Source organism: Chlamydotis macqueenii, chromosome 6 (assembly GCF_036417535.1).
Source record: "Chlamydotis macqueenii isolate bChlMac1 chromosome 6, bChlMac1.mat, whole genome shotgun sequence".
NCBI lineage: Eukaryota > Metazoa > Chordata > Aves > Otidiformes > Otididae > Chlamydotis > Chlamydotis macqueenii.
The window spans coordinates 42,264,419-42,276,735 of NC_141561.1; positions in this window are offsets into that span (position 1 = coordinate 42,264,419).

The following is a 12,317-nucleotide window of genomic DNA, read 5'->3' on the forward strand; positions in this document are numbered from 1 at the left end:
AGCACAGCTGAGAAACTCAAAATGCATCAGAAGGAAGTAAAATGGGAGCTGGGGAACTCAGCAGTGCAAGTGCCTGGGGCACTAGTATTAATCAATAGGGTCTATTGATTGGTGACATTGGCGACGCATCTGTATTTAATGACTGTCCCAGGAGTCTTTATACTCTCTACAGCTGAAAAATGTGACCAGATCACCCCAGCCCATCCCAGGCTAGCAGAAGCAGGACAGAGGCGAGCCATCATGCCACAGGAGCGAAGAGTTTGTCACCCCATCTGTCACCTCTTGCACACAGGACTGGGGGCTGCCATCTCAAGACAAATACCCGATACTGGGTGCTTGTCTCCACCCGGCCAGCCAGCTGCTGAGGTATGTGAGGAAGCCTCTTCCCAGCTCTCCTATTAGCTTCTGACTGCCTGTTTCTTTTGACCAGGAGGTGCTGTAAATATCTAAGCTAGAGTCCAGGCATTGCCTTTTCTCCAGCTACTGTGAAAATCCCCTTCCTAATCTCCGCTTTGGAGCTGATGGATCCCAATCTCGGGATTGCTTATTGCTCCCAATCTCACTGTTGCTTATTTTATTGGCAGGAACTGATACAGCAGGCAGGGCATGCTGGAAGACTCCAAATGTCATTAAATACTCTTGGAGGCCAGTGTTACCTTCTGATGCTCCTGAGTTTGGAAAACAGCTGAACTCATCAGGCCACAGTGTCACCCTCAGCGAGGTCCCATCCGAAACTCCTCACCATTTTAATTTCTCTTAGCTTACTACCCTGCTTTACTTCACTTGTTAGGTTTGGCATCTCTTTTTCACTATTTTTGGAGGATTCTAGAACACTTTTCTGATTTTGGCCATGTTCATCTTCTTATAATTATTAATAATATTTTTCCTGCAGTCACTGGACTCATTCCCATGTTGGCTGCAAGGCTTCAACATCAATCATCGTTTAATTCAATCTTCCTCTCTTCCAGGAGCACCTTCTCATAACACCGCCGTATTACTGCTGCAAATCCATGGAAAATAAAAGCTGGCAGAACCAGGGGGTCTGACTTACAGAAAGCTCCTTGAAATATATCCCTATGTATGCCTTGTATCACAAATGCTTCCTCTCTCTCTTCCATGAAACAAAAGGTCCCCCATACCATGTGTCTGATAGGTCACAGGGGGAGCCCCAAAACCTCAGAAGGCTTAAAATCCGATTTTTCTCCCTGCAAGTTCAGGATCTGGACGCCTGCTGCAGTGGGATATCAATGTTAGAGCAGAAGGGATATTTGGAGCTGTACTGAACTGATTAAGTCTCCCATAACTGGGGCCAGTCAAAGATTCACCTCTGGAGCCCTAGGAACAAAGAGAAGTCCCGAGGTCCCAGCAAAGAGGAGGAAATGTGCCTACCAGAGCAAAGGAAGGAAAAAAAAAAAAAAAGGCTAGAAGGAGAATTGGAAGGAGAATTAAGTTTTCCTGAGCTTGACAAATAATCCAGAGTCCTTTCTTTTCTCCTTTGGTATTGAACTGAACACGACACAGAAAATGTGTCATGTCAAAATCCACTGTCTTCCACAGTTTGCAATTAATTAACACCCAAGAAACAGCAGCCTTAGGTGAAATGAAGGCTACATAATTTGGTCTCCCTGTGCCTTATACAATGTGATGACGAGGTTCCTCCTGCCCTCAGGCCCTGGCTGCACTTGGTGCTCAGGCTTCGCATTATTGGCTCATAAGTTGACCAAACCCCATGAGGCTCTCTCAGGACAATAGCTCAGCCCCTCTGTTGCATGCAAAAGCATTTGCGTGGATGTCTGCATTCACCCTGACTCCAGTGTGAGTCTGCCAGCAGATAACAGGTCAGAAGCTGATGTGGATGGAGAAGGGAGGACATCACTGCTGGCCCATGCATGGACAATGGATAGAGAGAGAGAAAGGAAAGTTACGCATCCCAGCTGAGTAAACATTAGACTGCAGCTGGCCAGAAGACTGACTCTGAGAGAGAAAGGACCTGCACAAAGGAAGAAGGAGGGAGAGAGATTTCTGAAGGTAAACACGATACTCATTTCAAGTCAACTACAACCAGATCCCTTGGTGTGCTCTACCAAGACTGATCTCAGTGGGGAAATCCACAGCTGGGCACGGTGAGAGTAAACTCCATATGTTGCAACCACAATCATCCCCCAGTAAGTGGAGACCCAGGCAAACTGGAGATACAGAAGACTACTGAAGATAAAGAGGTACGGTTGGCTGCCAGTGCTTCAGCAGCCTTGAAACTGTTGGTGTCTCAAAGGAAATGCCTTGCAGAATCCAAATCTATTGTTCATCATCAAGACTCTTAAAAAATGTGAAAGAGTGAATGCATACAACTAGCCATACTGTGGAGCAACCTAGCTGCCAAGGTGCATATGTCGTATCGCATCAGCTAAAGGAAAAAATAAATCAGACCCAAGCCTGGTTTCCATCTATGTGTAGTTCAGGTCACCCATGGCCATCAGAGCCCTTCCTTGTCGCTACCTAGCTGCCTGGCTAGAGTCCTATGCAGAGAAACAGGACACTTAAGGCTTAGATGAAATTAAGGCCATCCAACTCTGCCCTTTGGTGTCCCTGTTCCTTAGGATGTAATGATGAAGTTCATCCCACCATCAGGCCCTTCATTCCCATAATGCCATCCTTAATATGCTGCATGGCATTAGCGTGTTGTGGTACTGCCTCAAGATGAGCACAAGCATGTGTCCTTGCTCCCAGGGAGAAGGGATGAATTAGAAGACCTGTGGCATAAAACGTCTTTCCAGACTTCTGGATCTATCCCTGGAGGGGTGACTGAGTGGGGCCCCTCCTCAGATGCTGGCGGAGGAATGGGGACCTCACCCCATTTTGCAAGAATGCAAATGACCCAGCCTGAGACCTGAGGCATGGGCTGAGCTTTGCACCCAGGTGGCAGGGAGCAGGGCAGGTCTTGCACCATGAGAGGCTTCCAGAGAAGGGAACCAGGCCCTGCCAAGCAGAACACGAGCCAGTCCTCTTCCCTCCAGCCAAGATACACCCCTCATCTTTGCTGCAAGGAAAGAGGAGCATGGAGCTGTACCTGCAGAACACAAGCCCAGCATGAGCAAAGGCATTTCTGAAGCACGTCCCCAAGCCAATGGTTTTCCAGGTGGAATCTGCAGCATTTCATCGTTGCAGAGGTATTTCTGCCCTTCTCCCCCGGCACAGCAGCGCAAGGTAGCACGGGGAAACACGTGGCGGGGAAAGCGACAGCTGAGTTAACCCAGCACTCATCACCACGCCCTTGAGCATCCTGCAAGTGCTCTCTCCACACGTCTGCATGGTGCGCGTTGTCCAGGTGGTCTCTGACAGCACAAGGCAAGCCAGACCTTCTACTGACGATCCTCCCACTTTCTCCCAACTACCCTAGGTCCTGCCCCAACAATCTGCTAGCTGCAAATGCTGCTACCAGCGAGGTCCCAAGCTCACTGAGATGCAGATTTGATGGATGCACAGCACAGGCCCACAGCACCCAGCCCACCCATGAGGACCCTCATTCAGGGGGCTCCTTTGGGAGTCTTCACTCCGGCAGGCACCCAGAGCCCTCATCCACTTGGGAGGCCAAGATGAAACATGGCCACCAAATGGCATCGCTCTGTCTCCAAGGCTGACTGCTCAACTCGTTGCCTCTCTAAAGGTGAGGCATACACAAACTGAACCTTTGCTCTTATCCTCATGACATAGCTTCTAGGAAGCCATGGTTTGCATGGCCAAGTAGGTAGAAAAAGCCTCAGTATAAATATGACCTTCCCCCAGACCACCTCCAAACTTTAATAAAAGAATCAAAAAATTCATGACTTTATTAGTGTTGGATACCTGGAGTATCAGGGACACTTAGTGAACAATCCAGACCGAATGGAATTGTTATATTTGTGAGCAGCAGGCCTCAAGGACATCGCTAAAGCCACCTGTAAGAAAGTACTGAAGCCACCTGTGAGAAAATAATGAGGCCGCCTGTGAGAAAGTAATGAAGCTTCCTGTGAGAAAGTAAACAAAGCAAGTACAGCTTGTTCCTGTAAGACAGCATCACTCCGCTCACTTAGAATCACAGAATCACAGGATGGTTTGGGTGGGAAGAGACTTTTAAAGGCCATCCAGTCATAGAATCATAGAATCACATGGTTGGATGGGACCTATAAGATCATCTAGTCCAACCGTCTTCCCACTACCATTGCTGCCACAGCTACTAAACCTTATCCTGTAGCTTCTCATCAAGCCGCCTCTTGAACACTGCCAGGGACGGAGACTCCACCACCTCCCTGGGCAAGCCGTTCCAGTGCCTTACCACTCTTTGAGAGAAAAAGTTTTTCCTCAAGTCCAATCTAAACCTCCTCTGGTACAACTTGTGGCCATTTCCTCGGGTTCTGCTTGTTGCCTGGAAGAAGTGGCCAAACCCCTGTTCATCACAACCTGCCTTCAGGAAGCTATAGAGTGCAATGAGGTCTCCCCTGAGCCTCCTCTTCTGCAGACTAAACAATCCCAACTCTCTCAGCCGCTCCTCATAAGACTTGTGCTCCAGACCCCTCACCAGCTTTGTTGCCCTTCTCTGGACAGGTTCCAGGGCCTCAATGTCTTTCTTGTAGTGAGGGGCCCAAAACTGAACACAATACTCAAGGTGCGGCCTCACCAGTGCCGAATACAGGGGGATGATTACCTCCCTGCTCCTGCTGGCCACACTATTTCTAATGCAGGCCAGGATGCCATTGGCCCTCTTGGCCACCTGGGCACACTGTCGGCTCATGTTCAGCTGAGCATCAACCAACACCCCCAGGTCCCTTTCCTCTTCACAGTCCTCCAGCCACTCAGCTCCGAGCCTATAGCGCTGCATGGGGTTATTGTGGCCAAAGTGCAGGACCCGACACTTGGCCTTGTTGAACCTCATGCCATTCAGCTCAGCCCAGTGATCCAGCCTATCCAGATCCCTCTGAAGGGCCTCCCTACCCTCAGGCAGATCAACAGTCCAACCCTCCCTGCACGGAGCAGGGACATCTCCAAATGGATCAGGTTGCTCAGAGCCCCGGCCAACCTGGCCTGGAATGTTTCCAGGGATGGGGCATCCACCATCCCTTGTACTTCAACCATTCCTTTGCGCTTCACCATCCCTCTGTCTCCTCTCCTTCATCCTTGAGGAGACAGCTCTCACGGAGACTGTGCAACACTCATCCCTCTCACCAGTCACCAGAACTCATCATAGAATCATAGAATGGTTAGGGTTGGAAGGGACCCTCAAAGGTCATCTAGTCCAACCCCCCTGCAAGGAGCAGGGACATCCCTGACTAGATCAGGTTGCTCAGAGCCTCATCCAGCCTGGCCTTGAACGTTTCCAGGGATGGGGCATCCACCGCCTCTCTGGGAAACCTGGGACAGTGTTCTACAACTCACATTGTAAAAATTTTTTTCCTAATATCCATTCTGAATCTACCTCCCTCTATTTTAAAACCAGTACCTGTCATCCTATCACAACAGGCCCTACTGAACAGCCTCGCCCCATCTTTCCTGTAGCCCCCTTGAGGTACTTGAAGACCACTATCAGGTCTCCCCAGAGACTCCTCCAGGCTGAACAGCCCGAACTCTCTCAGCCTGTCCTCATAAGAGAGGTGCTCCAGCCCTCTGATCATCTTCCTGGCCCTCCTCTGGACCCTCTCCAACTGGCCCATGTCCTTCTTATGTTGGGGGCTCCAGAATTGGATGCAGCACTCCAGGGGGGGTCTCACCAGAGCAGAGCAGAGGGGGAGAATCCCCTCCCGCAATCTGCTGGCCACGCTTCTCTTGATGCAGCCCAGGATGCGGTTGGCCTTCTGGGCCGCAAGGTCGGACTGCCTGCTCACGTTGAGCTTCTCGTCCACCAGCACTCCCAAGTCCTTCTCCTCAGGGCTACTCTCAATCCATTCCCCCCCAGCCTGGATTTGTGCCTGGGATTGCCACGACCCACGCGCAGGACCTTGCACTTGGCCTGGTTGAACTTCATGAGGTTGGCACGGGCCCACCTCTCCAGCCTGCCAAGGTCCCTCTGGATGGCATCCCTCCCTTCCAGCGTGTCAACGGCACCACACAGCTTGGTGTCGTCGGCGAACTTGCTGAGGGTGCACTTTACCCCACTTTCCATGTCGCCCGACAAAGATGTTGAACAGGGCCGGGCCCAACACGGACCCTTGAGGGACACCACTCGTGACCGGTCTCCACAAGGACATTGAGCAGTTGACCACCACTCTCTGAGTGCGGCCATCCATCCATCCAACTCCTTACCCACTGAGTGGTCCGTCCATCAAACCCATGTCTCTCCAGTTTAGAGAGAAGGATGTCATGTGGGACAGTGTCAAAAGCCTTGCACAAATCCGTTGATGATATCCGTTGCTTGTGCCTTGTCCACCGATGCAGTCACCCCGTCATAGAAGGCCACCAAATTGGTCAGGCACGATCTGCCCTTGGTGAAGCCATGTGGGCTGTCACCAACCACCTCCTTGCTCTCCATGTGCCTTAGCATGGTTTCCAGGAGAATCTGCTCCATGACCTTGCCAGGCACAGAGGTGAGGCCGACCGGCCTGGAGTTGGCTGGGTCTTCCTTGTTCCCCTTTTTAAAAATTGGGGTTATGTTTCCTCTCTTCCAGTCATCGGGGACCTCACCAGAATGCCACAGCTTCTCAAATATGATGGCCAGTGGCTTGGCAACTTCATCCGCCAGTTCCCTCAGGACCCGCGGATGGATCTCATCAGGTCCCATGGACTTGTGCACCTTCAGATTCCTCAGATGTTCCCGAACCTGCTCTTCAAGTACAGTGGGTGGTTCTTCATCCTCCCAGTCCCTGCTTGCACCTTCTACAGCTTGGGTGGTGGGACAAGAGCTCTTGTCAGTGAAGACTGAGGCAAAAAAGTCATTGAGCACCTCAGCCTTCTTCATGTCTTGGGTAACCAGGACACCGGCTTCCTTCCGGAGGGTGCCTACATTCTCCTTTGACTTTCGTTTGTCCCCTACATACCTATAGAAACTTTTCTTGTTGATTTTTTATATCCCTGGCCAGATTCAATTCCGTCAGGGCTTTAGCCTTCCTCACCCGATCCCTGGGCCACTCGCGCAGCCTCTTTGTAGTCCTCCCAGGCTACCTGTCCCAGCTTCCATGCTCTGTAGGCTTCCTTCTTCACTTTCAGTTGGTCCAGGAGCTCCTCGCTCATCCATGCAGGCCTCCTGGCCTTTTAGCCCGACTTGTTCTTCGTCAGGATGCACCTCTGCTGAGCTTGGAGGAGGTGCTCCTTGAATGTGGACCAACTTTCCTGGGCCCCTCTTCCCTCCAGGGCCGCCTCCCATGGCACTTTGCCCATCAGGTCCCTGAAGAGGCCGAAGTCCGCCTTCCTGAAGTCTAGGGCAGAGAGATTGCCATGTAGTTTCCTCGCTGCCCCGTGGATCTTGAACTCCACCATGTCGTGGTCGTTGCAGCCAAGGCTGTCCTTCATTTTCACACCCCACGCCAGCCCCTCCCTGTTGGTGAGCACAAGGTCGAGCATGGCACCCCTCCTCGTCAGCTCCTCTATCGCCTGCAGGAGGAAGTTGTCGTCCACGCATTCCAGGAACCTCCTGGACTGCCTGTGCCCTGCCGTGTTGTCTCTCCAACAGATGTCAGGGTGGTTGAAGTCCCCCATGAGGACCAGGGCCTGTGACCGTGAGGCTGTTCCTGTCTGGCTATAGAGCACCTCATCTGCTCTGTCCTCCTGGCCAGGCGGCCTGTAACAGACCCCCACCGTAACGTCCCCTGTCCGTCCCCGTCCTCTAATCTTGACCCATAAGCTCTCTGTCAGCTCCTTTTTCCTCATCTTTCCTTCTCCTAAACCCTGAGCCACTCTTCTTCTCCAGTGACTCTAAGAGTGGCTTGTGGCTGTCCAGTCTGCCACAGTACACAGAAACTCCAGCAATAAAAAGGAAAACATCCCACAGATATTGATATAATCATAGCACTTCAATAGTAGACAAAACACAAGTAATGTGCATGCATCCACCTCTTCTCCTGCCTATAAATATTCTTACACAAAATCATCAAGCAATGTCTTCTGGGAAACCCTAAAACTATTTTAAAAAAAATAAATGGGCTATAAGATATTGCCAAAAGGAAAAGTACCAAATGAGCAAAGTGATGTGTCATTCCCAACAGGCTTCCCTGGAGGCAGGGGAGCAATTTGAGGCAGAGGGAGCTGAAGGATGCTACTAGAGAAGGTAGCTGATGGGGGCCTGTATAAAACCTTCCTGAGGAACCTGCCTTAGCGGCTTTTCCCAGAGCATTACACAGTAAAAACCGGCAATGAAACAGCACAGCTTGTCTCCGAACCCCCTCGCCTTTCCTGAATCGAGCAGCACGACGATATGTTAAGGCATCGGTGAGTTTTCCGATAGTAAACAAGGGCAACCTTCGTTTTGGACACCTGGGGTCCAACACAAGGCAAGTTGCAAGAGAAAGAAAAGCAGCACTGTGCAATCAGATGAAAACTCTTTTTTAGGCCGCATTAAGAACCTGAATTTCCCATTCCTTTGCCTGCTCTACCAAGAGGTTTCCCTGCCCTCCGTAGCCCTGCACCGCGCAGCAAGTCAGCCCAAAGTGATTACAGCACTGGGCGAAAATCAGATGAAATTCACTTGTTTCCCATTTGCGCTCGAAACGAAGCAAACTTGGGCTTTTCTTTGGGGTGAAACCAAAGCACAAAGGACAACATGGGGGGTGAGGAAAGAGTAGACAGGGAAACATGTAAGCTGAAGTGAAAAACGGGGTTTTTTTCCTGAACGGACATGAACCCAAATTGCTGACCTCCATGCATCCAAGACCCTCTTCGCACCAGCCTGTGGCGCATAAATCTAACACTGAACTTGGAACCGAGCTTCAACAGGGTTTAAACCACACGCAATTAGCCCGATTAAAGGATTTTTTTTTTCCCAAGGCTTGGCTAGGTCCTGGCTGCATTTTAACGGGGAGAAAACTTGCGTTGCCAGCAGATGTTGCCACTTTTGCAGCGGGCTGTAGTTTGGGGCCACATATGCTTGGAAAAGTTGCGTGCTCGGGCTGTTAGCAACGGCGGGGAAAAGGTCCACTGTAAAGATGAAATGCATTAAAGAAGCTCACATGCTTTCTGATTGTGCTGTGCCAGGCATCAGTAAATGCAACCAGCTGAAATTGCCTCCAAAAAAAAAATAAAAGCCGGGGGGGAGGGTGGTGGTGGGGTGGGACCGCTGGAACCCAGAATTATTTAAAAAGAAAACAGAACCTGGAAACATTGCCGAGTGAAACCAGATTTTGGTGATTATTTTGTAATTATTTGTGGTTAAAGGGTCAGAAAAAATTCCAGTATTTAAATGTGCTTATTTGTTTGTTTGTTTGTTTGAGTGCAATTGCTAATGGTGATGGTTAATGGAAAACAAAAAAAGGAAGAAACGTGTACAAGTGACGTGCAGCACCTGCCCCCCGCTTTACTTCCCACGTCAACCGACAAAAACCATAGTCTTACAGCTGCGGGCTTTGCATGGACTTTGTTCATAAACCTGTCTTTCAAATCCTGGGTAGCTGCCAGGAAAGCCTCTATTCCAAAAAAAAAAAAAAAATTAAAAAAGATATCCTGAAAGGTTGTGAAATACATTTCCCTGTAGGCCATACACCATCTCTGTTGTTGGCATGGAGAGCAAGGGAAAAAAAAAGCACATTTCCTCCTCATTGTACTTTTAAGAATGAATATGGGATGCTCTGAAATGGCTCTGCACCCCTTTGAAGCTCTGCCTTCAGTCTGAAAGAGATCTCAGGAGTCCAAGTGTGTTTGTGAGCAACAAAACTTGTGCCTTGACAAACCCATGGCGAGACGCAAGGTCTCAAGCTTCCCCTAACTCTCCCCTGGCATCCTTGCCTGTCATCTGCCAAACCCGTGGCCTGTGCTTCTCAAACGGCCCCTGCTCCTCAAATGCCTTGGATCGGACCAGACCAAGGCCTCTCAAGGTCCCAGTCATGAAGTCTCAGATGTGCCTAACGGTGGTACAACACTTCCTACCACCCTCAGCTCCTGGAAGAGCAGCTGCTGCCTGAGGCTGTTCCTGTTTTCCACTGGAAGCCACCCAAGCTATGAACAACCACCATGGGTGGGCATCGCAACATCTAAGGTGACCTGAGACCTTCTGGGTTCCTTCCTAAACACAGGAGCCTCGTACATGGAACTCCTCTGAGTTGCTCAGGGCAGTAGCGCTGGGAGATGTGACAGAGGTCCCATATCCTTCTGGAGCGGTGGTGGGAGACATGGCAGTCTAACTCACTTGTCCTGAGGTGGCAACACCTTTGAGGAACTGAATCCAAACCAGGACGCCTGAGATGCTTTTTCCATCCAGCAACCTTATCCTGGCCCCTGCACATGACACGTTTGGGGAGGGTTGTGTCCTTCCCCTGCAGCGTGGCACGGTGAAGAGCAGAGCACCGCTTAAACTACAGCTGGATGGGTTCGGGTCAGAAATTAGAGAAAACTTCCTATCAGGAAAGACAAACAAGCATGGTGATTCATTTTCTGGAGACAAGCTGGCTCAAGCCTTTCTACCTGGCCAAGCAATCTGCTTTCCAAAGGAAGAAAGGGACAGGAGAGGTCTGGGACTCCTTGGAGAACATGGAGGTTAGGGGAAATGCTGAAGGAGCCCGTCAGGACTTACTGGGATGGCAAATGTTGACCATGGGAGCAGCAGCAGCTTCCTCCTTTGTCTCTACCCTTCGTGCCAGGGGGTCCCCAGAGCAGTGGTGGCTGTTGCAGCAGGGATGCTCTGTCTTTCCGAAGGGACCTGGACCCATCTGGTGATCCTGGCCAGTCAGAAAGATCCCGTTGAGGCGATAATTGCCAAAGGGCCACTTGGCAACCGCCTCTTTGCAGTCACCAACGGGCATTGGCGTTAGCGGGATTTGTAGCGAAGCTTTATCTGTTGCCTGCAATTGTAATTTGTGCTTCATAGGCCATAAAACTCCAAGTTTTTCAGGCAGAGAGGGGAAAAAAAAAAGTGACGATTGACTGTTACTGCTGCTTCTTTTTTTTCCACTCGAGCTGTTCCTTTTGCAGTTGTAACCAAATAGTAACCAAACAGACTGTCTAATGGCCAGCGCTGTTTATTCCAAAACAGTATGGGTTTCCCATTTGTAACTCAAAAACCAGAGGGTGCAACTTCACTTGCTTGGCACGGAGCATGGCCGAGCTTCTAGGAAGGAAAACTGAGGAGAACTATCTCTGCCTGAAGAAGGAGCCATGAAATGAGCTGCCTTTCACTTTTGGTGAATGATCTGGTTTTTAAATGCACAGCCTAAGCTGCAAAACCACCATTTGTTTCCTGAAGTGGGTATTTACTAGATTCTGCATAATTAAATCCTTTTTATTTCCACTTAAAAATTCATTTTTCTTGCCCCATGCACAGACGGGCTTCTGATTACCCTTGAAATTGGGTAATTGAAATGAGCTTCATCAATACCAAAGGAAAAAGAACCCACAGAGTCACAGAGAAATATTAGCCCATATAATTTCACGTGAGACGGAGGGTAAAATCGGAACAAACTCACTATCAGACTGAAACCCGGCCACCCACCTCGAGTGCCGCAGCTATTTAACGGCCTGCAGCAACACATCGAAGCCAGAAAGACGGGGTTGGTAAGGCGTGGGTTTCTCCATAGTCTCATTGGTTTTTCCATATTCTTGTTGATTTATCCATATTCTCGTTGATTTCTGAAAACCTGAAAAATGTTGGCACCTTTACCTTGCAAAGCAATGCCATTGAGGGGGGAAGCATCCAAGCTCTGGCGTATTACTCAGTGCTGGCGTATTATTCAGTGCAGGTAAGACCTGGGGTTGGACCTTGCATTTCCAAGAAAGGCATGAAGCAATGCAAAGGTGCAAACGAAGGCTCAGGAGAAAAGAACCACCATCTCACACAGCGCAAGCCAGGACCGGATCCCACCTCAGCTACAGGGAAGACCCCGCGGAAAGGACAACAGGTAGGTGTCAGATGATGTAAGGGCGATTGAGGGAAGCCTTCTCATGAGGAACACCCAGAATTGGAACAAAATGCGTGAGAAGAGGGTGGGTTGACTGGGAGGAGGTTCAATGCACATCCCTGGGAAGAGGTTAGACGAGGAATGCAGCAAGCATGCAGGCAAGCGCCGGGGTGGGATGGACTGGGCAGAAGCACAGGGTCCAGCCCAGCCGCAGCACAAGGGACCACGAAGCATTTTGGCAAGCAGACCCTCTGCAGGAGCCAAAGGGCAGAGCAGGGAAGCTTCCTTGTAGTCCAATTACCTCGGCAGGAA